This window comes from Achroia grisella, unplaced genomic scaffold (assembly GCF_030625045.1).
Source record: "Achroia grisella isolate CSIRO2021 unplaced genomic scaffold, CSIRO_AGI_Agris_v1 utg478, whole genome shotgun sequence".
NCBI classification, from domain to species: Eukaryota; Metazoa; Arthropoda; class Insecta; order Lepidoptera; family Pyralidae; genus Achroia; species Achroia grisella.
In genome coordinates, this window is record NW_026712882.1 from 3,581,662 (window position 1) to 3,595,358 (window position 13,697).

At 34.6% G+C, this 13,697-nt stretch overlaps 1 long non-coding RNA gene across 1 annotated transcript in view; it reads right to left on the reverse strand.

Moving 5' to 3' along the window:
* The window catches only part of LOC131845597 (uncharacterized), an 87,874-nt gene that overhangs the window by 59,131 nt on the left and 15,046 nt on the right, over nt 1-13,697 (reverse strand). The window lies entirely within an intron of this gene.

Below are 13,697 nucleotides of genomic sequence, written 5' to 3' on the forward strand. Positions count from 1 at the left end.
TATAGGTAAATTGAAACATCATTTTATATACAAAGCTACGTTGTCTGTTTGTATACGCTACGCGGTTTGTAACTAGTCTCAATTCTTCGGCCAACGAAATGGGGATGAGCGAAACAGATATTTGTTCACGGGTAATTTCAAATGGCTATTATACCCTCTCATCGTGGCTCAAAAACCCGGATCCATCTCCACCCGGAATCCATTGTAGGAAATCGTGAATTCATTCCCGCTCCATCGGTTTTCACTTAAGATTCCGTTGCTGCCATCATTAATAACTGTACCTTCGTACCCGGAACCGAAAGGAGTGGTAACGGTACAATAACAATGTATGATCAATTTAACACTGTCTAGAGATCGCTGGTTTGTTTGAAAACAGATCTGTGGATATTATAACTCAGTAGCCAGCATCTTATTTCAGATCAAAACGTTAGATTTGGAACCAAATGAGCCTTCTGTTCTGTAAAATGTTAAATAACAATGTTATGTGAAAAAACCTATTATGGGATAGATGAATTTATATATAGCAATATCTAGCAAGTATAAGTTTATTTGCGGACAACGTTATAATTTCTTTTTCATATTGCTTTCTTGATATATGATAGCGTAGCGGCTTTTGTATTGATTGCCGCATGCATCCTCATGTAAAGTGCGAATACTGTAACTACCATATAGTAATTTTAAGTAGCTGTGATGTGGTCGAGTGGAATGAGTAGTCATGCTCACTAAAATGTCCAGACATGTGGCGGCGTGGTGGGCCGGGACATTGGGCTCCCTAAAATATGGTCGAGCGCAGTGATGGCTGGCTCATCCGTCATACTCGTGAACGAAGTACTTGTAGGGAGTGGTCTGCTTATCACTACGACTGATTTAATCTTATTGTATATTTATATTTGCCCCAAAAAAATTTGTGTAGGTTGGTAGTTTGTATTCACACGTTTCGACTCGTAAATGTAAACTTACAAGGATTATTTAAAAGAGCAACACACAAGTTTCTTGCATGCTCTTTCCGAACGAGCGGTAGATAAAAAAATTGTAATGACTATTCGAAAGCGCTTAAATTAAGTTTATTTGAATAAATGATTTTCTATTCTATTTCTATTCTATTCTAACAAAATCTGTATATCTATGTATGTATAAAAGTATAACATTTACTTTTTTTTCCGTTTGAATGCTGCATAATTGGCAATCTGATGGCCCTTTTTCTTTCTGATGGTTTGTTTCCTTTTTAAATAATAATATTAATAATCTCAGGACAATTCACACAGCGCCATCTAGACCCAAGTTAGCTACAGCTTGTTTTATGGGTACTAGATACAAATACATAGTTATCTTTTTTTTCGTAAATACATACATACTATACATAGAAAACACCCAGACCGATACAAACAATCATACTCATGAATACAAATGTTTGTTCCATGCGAGGAATCGAACCAGCGACCGTCGGACTTAAAGCTAAACCACTAATAGGTATATCTTCATATACAACATGAAATAATAAAACCTCTGAAAGTTAAGTTTACGACTTCTTCGAATATATAAGAAGCTCCAGATTACAATAATCCATACAAAAGATTTTGTGACAGAAAAATATTATTATAGCGATAAAAAATGTATGTCAACGTCCCTTGAAAATGAAATGAAATGTCCTAGAAAGAACGATGACCTCTGGTGTGGGAGTTCAATACATCATCATCATCATCAGCCCACTGCAGTCCACTGCTGGACATAGGCCTCTCCCAAGGCACGCCACTGGGCACGATCTTCAGCCCTTCTCATCCAGTTACTACCCGCAACCCTACGTATGTCGTCGCTCCACCTAGCTGCGGGGCGTCCTGCACTACGTTTGCCAATTCGCGGTATGTTAGGCAGCTAGACCATCGAGGTCATCGTCTTCTTTTAAATTAATGATGCTTTTCCAATGAGTCAGTCTTCAGACGGTGTCTGCGAATCTTTCCACTGGATGTCATATATTTTAAGCCGATAGAATTTTAGACTCCCCAATGACTGCGGTAAAAGTGTTTTATTACTCTGATTCACTCCAAAAAGATCATTAATTCAAAAGTGGAAGATAGAAAAAAATGTAACAATTTATATTTCCGATTTATTTTTCGGTAATGGAAACACCGTTAACCAAACGATGAATAGGGAAAACAAGTATACCGAGCAAATTGTGGTCCTGTCAGTGTTGCGATGTGTAAAATTAACAATTCTGGCTACTCCATCTAAAATAATTGTATTCAACTACTAGCTGTGCCCGCGACTTCGTCCGCGTGTTATAGTGACCTCGACCAAACAAAGAAAAAATATTCAATAATGTAAACCAAAAAAGGCAAATAATATGAACGATTATCACAACCTGTGGTTGACTGGTAGAAAATGCCGTAAGGCGTTAAGACCGCTATATGTACTTTTACCTTGGTATTTTGTGCATTGAAGTTATATAAAAATAAAAATAATTTATTTCTAAACATAAATGTTATTTACGTTTACCAAAATCATAACGGAAACTTCGGTTTTCAGTGTAATTCCCACTAAAAGAATAATACAAGCTGCACGCGGGCGGGACACGGTCGTTTGTCATAGCGCGAGGGCGGGAGAGTCAGCGAGGGTGTACCCGCCGCGCAAAATATGCCACGATTTCACTTTTTCCCAGCTCCTCCCGAATAAGGATGTGTGAATAATTTAGAGGTGCCTCTATCCTTTTTTGCGGCCGGTTTAAAAATGAAGCACAGCCATTTTGTGTTGCTGCGTGCCACGATAAAAAAGCTAACGGATGCACGCAGAAATAAGATTCTGCGGAAAATATCCGGATGGCGGATGCAAAATTTGCGGTACAAATTAGGAATTATCCCGTTGAGAATTTAATAATGGCGACGAGAGCGTAGAGGTAGGTTGGGAATATTTTTTCTCTCCATAGACTAAAATTAATCTTGTTTGCTTTAACGGCGATCCACCTTGTGTAACTTTTGAGAATTATCGTTTAAGTTTCTACACGTTTTAGGAGGAAAAGCGAATTAAAAATTAAGATTGTTTTCTTAACAACACAGATAAAATAAAAACTGCTTCGGTGCTTAAATTTGCATTGCCTTCTACAAAAATAAACACAACTAAAACAAGTGACTATTATACATTTATTTTATTTTATGTTTCAGTGTGTAGTTATGTTTGATGTTTATTTATATATGGTAGTATGTCGTAAATGTTTACTCTGTGTTGTCCGCCTGGATTTATGTATGTATGTGTATTATTATTATTATTTTATTATGTTTATTGTATATGAAGGTAGCGTGGTGGCACCCCGTCACGACATATGCTGAGCGGAGACCTAGTTGGTACTGTAATTATTAATATAAAAATGTTAATTAAATTTTAAAAATTATTTTCAGTGTACCAAATAAACAATTGTCTTTCTTTTCTTCTTTCTTTCTTTAATTTAGTAGCTTTTTAAGCAAAGAAAGCAAAAAGATTTAACTATAGATTTACATATTTATAATAATTACAGATATAGAAATAATCTTTCTTCAAATAAACTTAATACGATCTTTTATTCTACTACTAATTCGGAACGCAGTCAGCGATTTTTTTTGTTATTTTTTTAAATAAAAAAAAAATTATAAATTCAATGCGAATAATGTAGCTTGTGTATAAGTTAAGTGTAACTGCTGTACATAAAAAGATAATACAAGAAAATTTTTTACAGCAGCAACGTAATAGATTCAATTCAATTCAATTCAATTTATTTACTGGAACATGTGTACATAATGGTCTTAAGATTATAATAGTTTCAAACAAGCCCTGCCGTTTTCGGCGTGTAAAATCTTACAATAATATTTATATTACATTATTATCACATTATTTTATTTAAAATTATTATTACAATACATTAGAACCACAATAATGTCTCACAGACAAAAATTAACTAAACCAATTTAATCAAACGATACTTTATTGTTTTAATTGGGTTCGATTATCAATAAACTATTATGGTAAACTTCACTTGAAGTATATTGTTTTTTTATATTAATCAGTTTGTAAAAACGGTTTTTTCAATTTAAAGAAATCTGCATTATAAATATATATCGTGAATTATAAAAGTAAAATATGTACTAATCTTCTTACTAATATTATAAAACCGAACTATTTCTATCTCTCGTGCTTTCACGCCAAAACTGCTGAACCGATTTAAATGAAATTTAGTACACAGATAGCCAGACCCAGAGAAAGGACATAGGCTACTTCTTAATGCGAACAAAGTGTTGTAAGGGGTTGAAAAGTATCGTCATTTTTAAAGCTAGAGCGATGATACTTTTTTGGTTTACATTATTAAATATTTTTTATTTATTTGTTCTAGGTCACAATTCCACGCGGACGAATTCACGGCCACAGCTAGTATGTATATAACAGGTAAAACACTCACAACAGCGGAAATTCAACGAACAATAGAAGACAAAAAACACATATATATATAGAATACCAGCGTCCTGGCAGAATACCAGCGTCGTGGCAGAGTATCAGCGTCGTGGCAGAATACCAGCGTCGTGGCAGAGTATCAGCGTCGTGGCAGAATACCAGCGTCGTGGCAGAATATCAGCGTCGTGGCAGAATACCAGCGTCGTGGCAGAATACCAGCGTCGTGGCAGAATACCAGCGTCGTGGCACCCCGACACGACCTATGCTAAGTGGAGACCTATTTGGTACTATCTAATTGGTATAATCCAGTATGTAATTTAAAATTTAAAAATATTGTTTGTTATTGTTATGTGTACGAAATAAACTTATTTTCTTTCTTTATATCTTTCTAAATAAATATACAATTCTAGTTATAATGTATTTTATTAACAACGACTAGATGTAAATTTAAGAATAAAGTTCCAATAGAATAGAATAGAAAATAATTTGTTCAAATAAACCTATATTGAAGCACTTTTGACATTTGCAAAAATAGTCATTACACTTTATTTTAATCTACTGTTACAATACAATCGATATCCATAATAGAGGTATTCTGTAAGCATCACTTACGAATTCGAAAGCGAAATCAGAAGTGAGATTGTACATTGGTTTTGAAGACATCCGCGCCGCGTTATTCAGACAACCCAAATACCTCGAAATGAAACACCACATATGAGGGAAAGTGTATCATGATATAAAAAAAAATGTTACAAAATACTGAATAATATTTTTTTTTTGGACTACTCTTATGCTGTTGGCCGCAGCTGGCCTTTACAGCTTTACCGGACTTTAGGGGGCGAGTGCAGATGGCACTCCAAACCAAAGGAAGGACTTATGGAACAGCTGAAGGCCAACTCCTGCCTGACGGACTGAGGGCACCACTAGGGGTTCGAACCTTGGCTCAGGCTGTCGTAATATCGATCCCCGTTTGAATTGGACGGGGGATCGATCGGAGGGGGCTGAATAATAAAAATTTACAATCGTGTATATCAATATAGAAAACGAAATAATATCGAGTTTTAGAAATCTAACAACGCCATCTAGTGTTTATTTCAGAACTAAATTACGTAAACAACATTTGCATTCTACAGACAATCATTGTGAAATATATAACCTATTTGCTACATTATTTTTATACTAAAAGTACTATTTAATTATACAAATACTATATTTATAATTAACACATACTAGATATAGCTCCACCGACAAGAGCACAGCTCTTAAATGAATGAATGAGATATAGTCGCGCCATCAACAGGTTTTATAAGTCGATAGCGACAACAGCGCCACATGCTCGATAGCTGGATGGAGGTAAAACAGGCACTAGTGATTTTTTTCCAAATATAGTCAAACTCGATGGCTCAGTAGGAACTTTATATTGGACAAGTGATACGAGTGCGTTCAGTGAAGCGATGAGTGAGATGAGTTGATCTCTTAAAGAATACCAATACTGTTACGGCCCGCGCATTTTCCTCCAATAAAAAAAACAAGGCCGTGCTTTGTTTCCTTTGGATTGGATGGGGGCAATTAAATCAATGCAAACATCACTCGCGCTTCTTTAAATCTGAAAATATTTTCTCCATTAATAATTTCATCTTGGAAACGATTTCTTCGAGGGGAGTGGAAACAACAGGCGTGCTGGCGAGTAGGGCTGCCAACCTGCTAATATTAGGTCCGAACATATGAAATTGGTGTTTTGTAAGGGAGTAACTTAATGTCGTTTTTTTTAATATAATACTAGCTGTACCCGTGACTACGTCCGCGTTTTATACTGACCTGGATAATTTTATTTATATTTATAGTTAATCAACAGCCTAAACAATAAGTTTCACGCTTCTAGCTTTAAAAATGACGATACTTCTATACAAACTTTCATCTACCCGTTCAACCCCTTACGGGTCGTAAGGGGTTGTTTTTTGCATTAAAAAGCAGTCTATGTCCTTTCTCAGTGCCTAGACTATCTGTGTACCAAATGCCATTCAAATGAGTTCTGTAGTTTTGACGGGATAGCGAGACAGACAGACAGACAGCCAGAGTTACTTTGCTATTTATGCATTTTTGCCATCTCATAGGTAGTCCATCAATAAAATCTTTGAAGGCGCTTTGGACTGCCCCATCGGAGTTGATTTTTTTGTCTTGCAAGGAGTTATCCAAACTTCAAGAACGAAAACATTGGAGTCAAAAACGCACTGTGTTTTCTTTTGCGACACCACCGTCATACACATATTAATCCTTCGAGCCGTTTCTGCAGCATTGCTGCCACGGCGGAACTCGTACTCGTAAATAACGCGATATTTTAAGTTTTTAATTTTGTAAACTGAGTGACGCAAAGAAAAAACCAAAGATGCAAAAAACATATGGATTACGGTTTTCGAAAAACAAAATTAAAATTCCTAAGCAAAGAGGAGATATTTGATATAATAACAATAATCTCAGGACAATTCACACAGAGCCATCTAGACCCAAGTTAAGCTAGCTAGAGCTTGTGTTATGGGTACTAGATAACCGATACAAATACACAGATAATTTTTTTCGTATATACATATATATTATGGAACCCATCCCACCCTGGAAACCATCGTGATAAATTCTTGGTGAATTTGTCACGATGGGCTAACTGACCTGACCTCATGTTCATCTTATCATTCTCCACTGTTGCCCCTCCAGTGTAGACCGTTAGCGCAGGCGGGTGCACCATTCCATTATCATCAACAAAAAAAAATATTTTCCATCGTATTAATGCTCATTCAATTCAAATTTAAATTCAAATTCAAAAATCATTTATTAATGTAGGACATTTTAGCCGCTCAATTTATAATATAAACAATTCAGTCAAATTTTTTATATTATAATTTTTTCCCTACCGTCCAGTTCAGTATATAGATCCAATCCAGTTGAGAAGAACTGGCAAGAAACCAATAGATTTTTTTTTTAAGCCAGTGTAATTACAATGTATATTTATAGGTGTCTATGTCTAACATTAGTAATAATAATAACTCTTTATTGCGCATACATAAACATAGGACAGTAAGTACAAAACAATGAAAATAAATGTTTGCAAAATGTGGTCTTATCGCTATCAGCAATCTCTTACATACAACCCGGTGTTAACAGAGAGTATTTACATAAAGAGAGAAGGTAGGTAGCGCACTAAACACTCTATTTATTATACAATTATAGATAAACATAAATAAATAAACTTACACGCCAATGCATACATATACTACATAATAATGAACGAGAGGACATGATACATTAAATGAAAATTTAACAAGTACTGGACTGGACTGCAGACTTGCATATCTATTTACCAACCAACCCGTTTATAATTCAATTACTGATGGCGGAGATACAACGAACAAAAAGAAACTTAATACTCACAAGATAACTCGTAGCAACCCTAGCGTTGAGCGGAAATTACAAAGTGTTTTAAAGGCCCCCGTCGATGAAGCAATTTCAGCCAGGACTCGCTTCATCGGATGGTACAGGTTTAGCACTAATCCTGGATGCTCAGTAGGAAATGTAACACGACAAAGCTATACGGTGAGGTTCGTAAAAGAACTCATTAACGTTTAAATAGATTAGCAACTTTTAGTTTGAACGGTCTTTGGGAAAAGAAATTACCAACTCGTTCCTGTTCAATTGAATTTCAATTAACATTTTTTTTATTGTTAAATCGTCTGATAACGATAATCTTTTCTGTTATGACAAGAAGTTTCGCTATCTTCCCGTTACATTAAAACATCTATATTACATATATATATTTTAAAGCCTTTTTAACAAAGGTCATGATTACTTACTTAATAGTAAAGTAATAAGAAGATTATTATTATTATTATTACTGTATTAGAATATAAGAACGTGCATACCAAGTCCAAGTTGCTGAAATGAAGATACTGAGGTGGATGTGCGGTATAACCAGACTCGATAAAATCCGCAACGAAAACGTACGAGGAAGTCCTTTAAAAAATGCAGGAAAGACTGCGATGGTATGGACACGTGAAGAGAAAGCCGCCTAATTACGTCGGAACCCTGGCGCTGCAACTTTCTATTCCTGGTCGAAGGGGCAGAGGCAGACCAAGGAAGGGATGGGAAGATGTTGCTAGGGACATGATAGAGTGACGTCATGACGTCATGAGGTCGATGTCCGGACAAGATTAAGTAGCGGACAAAAGTAAGGAAAGCTGACTCCACCACCATGTGGGATATATAACTAGGAAAAGAGAGAGATTACTGTATTAATAATTTACCTTAAAATAACGACTTATTTATACTAAGAAATGTATATAAAAATATCTTTATATATGTAGGTCTATTACATCTCTATGATATATCAAATCTACAGTCAATTCGAAGAGCTTTCAATCTAAGGACGGACAAGAAACTAAGCAATTATCCTTTTCAAATGAGGTTGTACGTGTTTACAAAAATACATATTCATTTTTAATTTCAACTAGAGTTCAGTCATTTAGTGACCACAAAACATATGCTATTTCAATTTTGTCAAAAGGAAATAAGGAATGTATAGTCAGCGGACATCCGAAAAGACCAGTCCCCAATAGCACCCGTTTACCGTTTATGGTTGCCTTACCAGAACCTTTTCTTAACCTTGCCTGTAGTTCTTGCAAATTTCAAATAAGGAATTCATTCAGTGTCACAACTACGTTGGATTACGGTAAAGAACATTTAGACTCGACCTAGCTTCTGCTCATAATAAGCAAATTAACCTGCCATTCATATTAATAAAAGGCCTGAGCAATTCACACAGCGCCATCTAGTCCCAAGATAAGCAGAGCCTGTATTATAACTACTAGATAACTGATAAAAATACTTACACATATATATATCTATGTAAATACATACATAATATACATAGAAAACATCCAGTCTGATACAAACAATCATACTCTACTATTAATACAAATGTTTGTACCGTGCGAGGAAGCGAACCCGCGACCATCGGAAGTGCTAAACCGCTAGACTATCGAGACCGCCATCTAATACTACTTAAATAAAAAGAAACCTCGTCCTTGACCGTTTCATGTGATAAATTAAAATCGAACAGAAATGCTTAAGCGTAATTTCAAGATTCAGAAAAATATTAGCTGATATAATATTAAATTTGAACTTTTGAGCTTAATTCCCGTTGGAATCCACAGTGAAATACTTAGAAACGAATAAGGATGGTAATAAAGTGATCGAATCACTTTTACTCCACTCTCGTTAGGATATCTAAGGAATAATTAAGGAGTAAGGAACAGATGGCGTGGATCTGTGGGGTCGGTAGCAATTGTTATGTAAACAAAAATCATTTATTCATGTAGGACATTTTAGCTGATTAAGAAAATCAAATTTTTACATTATAATTTTAATTTTTTCCCTACCGTCCAGTTCGGTATATAGATCCAAATGAAAAGAACTGGCAAGAAACTCAATTGAATTACATTTTTATTTAAAACCAGTTTATTTACAATGTATATTTATATAGGTGTCTATGTTTAACATTAAATGAAAATCCAGTGCATGAACAACTATTGCCATGCACGCTCGTCATTCAAGTAATCGTTTAGTGAGGCTTTGTTCAGTAAATATGATTTATATCTATATATATAAAATTTTCGTGTCACAGTTTTCGTTCCCATATTCCTCCGAAACGGCTTGACCGATTCTCATGAAATTTTGTGAGCGTATTGAGTAGGTCTGAGAATCGGCCAACATCTATTTTTCATCCCTCTAAATGTTAGGGGTAGTCCACCCCTAATTTTTTTTTTATTTTAAGGCAAAACAACGTTTTCCGTGACAGCTGGTTATATTATACAAATATATATATGTACAGTACGCCATAGATCTGTGGAATGACGATGCTGACCTAGGAAATATAGTAAATATGTTCATATAGCATATGCTCTTGATATATTATATCTTATATATAAAATTCTCGTGTCACAATGTTAGATACCTTACTCTTCCGAAATGGTTTGACAGATTTTTAAGAAATTTTCTGTGCATATTCACAAGGTCTGAAAATCGGTTATCTATTTTTTATACCCCTAAATAATGATCGAATCATCTTTACTCCGCTTTGTTTAGGATATCTAAGGAGTAAGTAACAGATGGCGACACAGATCTGTGGAATAGCGATGCTGACGTAAGATATAAAGTACAAATATATGCTCATATAGCATATGCTCTTGGCATATATAATATATGAATCAAAATATAATTATATAATTATACCGTATGATATGATCTTTAAACTCTATTATGACGTATGGTAATTAGTTATACCGTTTACTGTGTACGTAATTTATATATTTTATTTTATTTAATAATATCAATTTAATTATATATAATCAAAATTAAATTTTATAAATATCATTATTGTATATTATGACTGCCATATATGTAAAGATGTTTTTTACATTGGTCAATAAATGAAACTAAACTAAACTATCTATATATAAATGAATTGCTGTTCATGAATATCGCTAAAACAGCTCTAAGTCTATCTATATCATTACATAGTATAACACAAAGTCGCTGTCGCTGTCTGTCCGTCCCTATGTATGCTTAAATCTTTAAAACCACGCAACGGAGTTTGAAGCGATTTTTTTAACAGATAGAGTGATTCAAGAGCAAGATTTATAAATATAATACACGTACATAAGAAGCGAAAGCCGGGGTGGGGAGCTAGTCTATATATATAAAAATGAATTCCCCGCACGGTGGAGACATCTCAATACTATAAGGAGGCTATAGATGTGCCTAGTAATTAACAGCTGATTTGTATTTGCAGAATGTAATTGTTCGGCTGAAAGATGATTTCCAGGGCCGTAAAATACTTAATAAAAAAAAAATGATTATGATTTTATTTTGTATGTAAGAGTGTAAATACTTACAAGTCACACATAGTCACGTTGACACTGTCACGTCACGTCAATATCGCCCGCCGTAAATTTCCGTCACAATATCATATTCGGGCTGTTGTCACTCGCGAAAATTGCCGTACAAAAGCCAGATTAAACCGGTTATCGGCGGTTGCTAATAATAATAGTGTCCCCTTTAATCCGCCGTGATGGATGACAGCTCCACCCTCGCTGGCCACCCCTTTTAATTGCCAGCGTGAATATACACCCGTCAGTCATGGAGAATTTTCGATTTATATTATAATAAGTTCATTTCGACGGCTTCGTCTTTCTTTAATAAAGTTTTTGTCCCTTTAGTGTGCGATTTGACTTATTTCTGAATTTCTAAAGAGAGCGTTTGCATGAATGAAGATGCATAATATTAATAATAAATAAATAATAATCTCAGGACAATTCACGCAGCGCCATCTAGACCCAAGTTAAGCTAGCTAGAGCTTGTGTTATGGGTACTAGATAACTGATATATACACATAGTTTTTTTTTTTTTGTAAATACATTCATATTATACATAGAAAACTACTGTCTGTCTGTCTGTTTGTTCTGAGTAATCTCTGAAATGGTTGGACCTATTTTGACGGGAATTTTTTTGGCAGGTAGCTGATATAATAAAGAGTAATTTAGGCTACTTTTAATTTAGAAAAATAAAGTTAAATTCCACGCGGACGAAGTCACGGGAACAGCTAGTTAAGCTATAAAAAGAGCATACAGTAAAAAAGAAGAGTATATTAAAAATAATATATATAAAATATATATGTAAAGGTTTCTTAAGGGTCGGCAAAGCGCACGTGAGACCCCTGGTATTTCATGCATCCATAGGCTACGATATACCATACGACGGGCCGTATAAATAAAAGAAAAATTAAAACATATTCCGGGTAAGTCGAAACTTTATAAATGAGTGAAGTAATATTATGCCATTCGGACAGCGTTGTGATCCATCACTGGCGCTCAATATGGCAATATGATACATGAATATTCTCAATGGCAACATCTGCACGGCTAAATCCTCTCAATCATCAGCTGTCACACAGCAGAAGTAACGGCGCAGGCAATTTCGAACTCATAGTACAGAGAATAAAGTACGAATTCAATTAGCCAACGGTTGAGTAAGTGGGATCATTTGTGACAATGATAAAATTCGCACATTTGTTACTTCGCGTGTGATTTGCGATAAATAAATATAGCGTTTTAGGGTTGGTTGACTCGAAAATGAAATACAAAATCTTTATGTCAGTCCGTATGTCATTGTTATACTACAGAACTACTCAATATTATGATATCAAGTTTATATATGCAAACAAATTCAAAATATCTTTATTCATGTAGATCTGTTACAGACTGTTATGATATGTCAAATCTACCGTCAGTTCGGAATGATTTCGATATGAGAAGATCTGACAAGAAACGTATTTTTTTTTTTAATATTCCGTACCAAAATCTTATATTATATATAAAATTCTCGTGTCACGGTTTTCGTTCCCTTACTCCTCCGAAACGGCTTGACCGATTCCCATGAAATTTTGTGAGCGTATTGAGTAGGTCTGAGAATCGGCCAACATCTATTTTTCATCCCCCTAAATGTTAGGGGTAGACTACCCCTAAATTTTTATTTTTTAGACAAAATTTTTAGTTTCTATTTTTTTATGATACAACATATAAAAATACATACAATCCTATATTTTCACCCTTCTATCATCAACCCCTATTTTTTTATAGCGTTATTAATTTACATGGCAAAACAAAGTTTGCCGGGACAGCTAGTAATCCAATATTTGATATGTATAATTGTATTAGATATGTATAATTTATAAATATTTAATTAATAAGTAATTGACATATAAATAATGGCTCTTTAATTATAAGAACAATCAATATTGACATTTGTTTTGTCTGTTGCATGTCGGAAATGACAAAATATGTGAAACTAAAAGACCTTAAAAACCACATATGTACCACATTTTTAAGCAATAAATATTAATTTCATTTCATTTCATATGTATATTTCATTTATACACCAATAAAATTATATAATTTAAATACATAATTAATTTAATAACAAGACTCCATTCTTTATAGGTATTATCTATCTACAACTAGTTTTCTAGTTTTACTAGTTTTCTAGAAACTTTCTGCCTCGCACAAACCACACTATGGAACCACATTATGGAATCACCTTCCAGCAATGGTATTTCCGAACCGATACGATATTGAAACCTTCAAGAAAAGAGCTTATTCCTTTTTAAAAGACCGATAACGTACTTGCAATTCCCCTGGTGTTGCGGGTGCTCATGGGCGGCGGTAATCACTTACCATCAG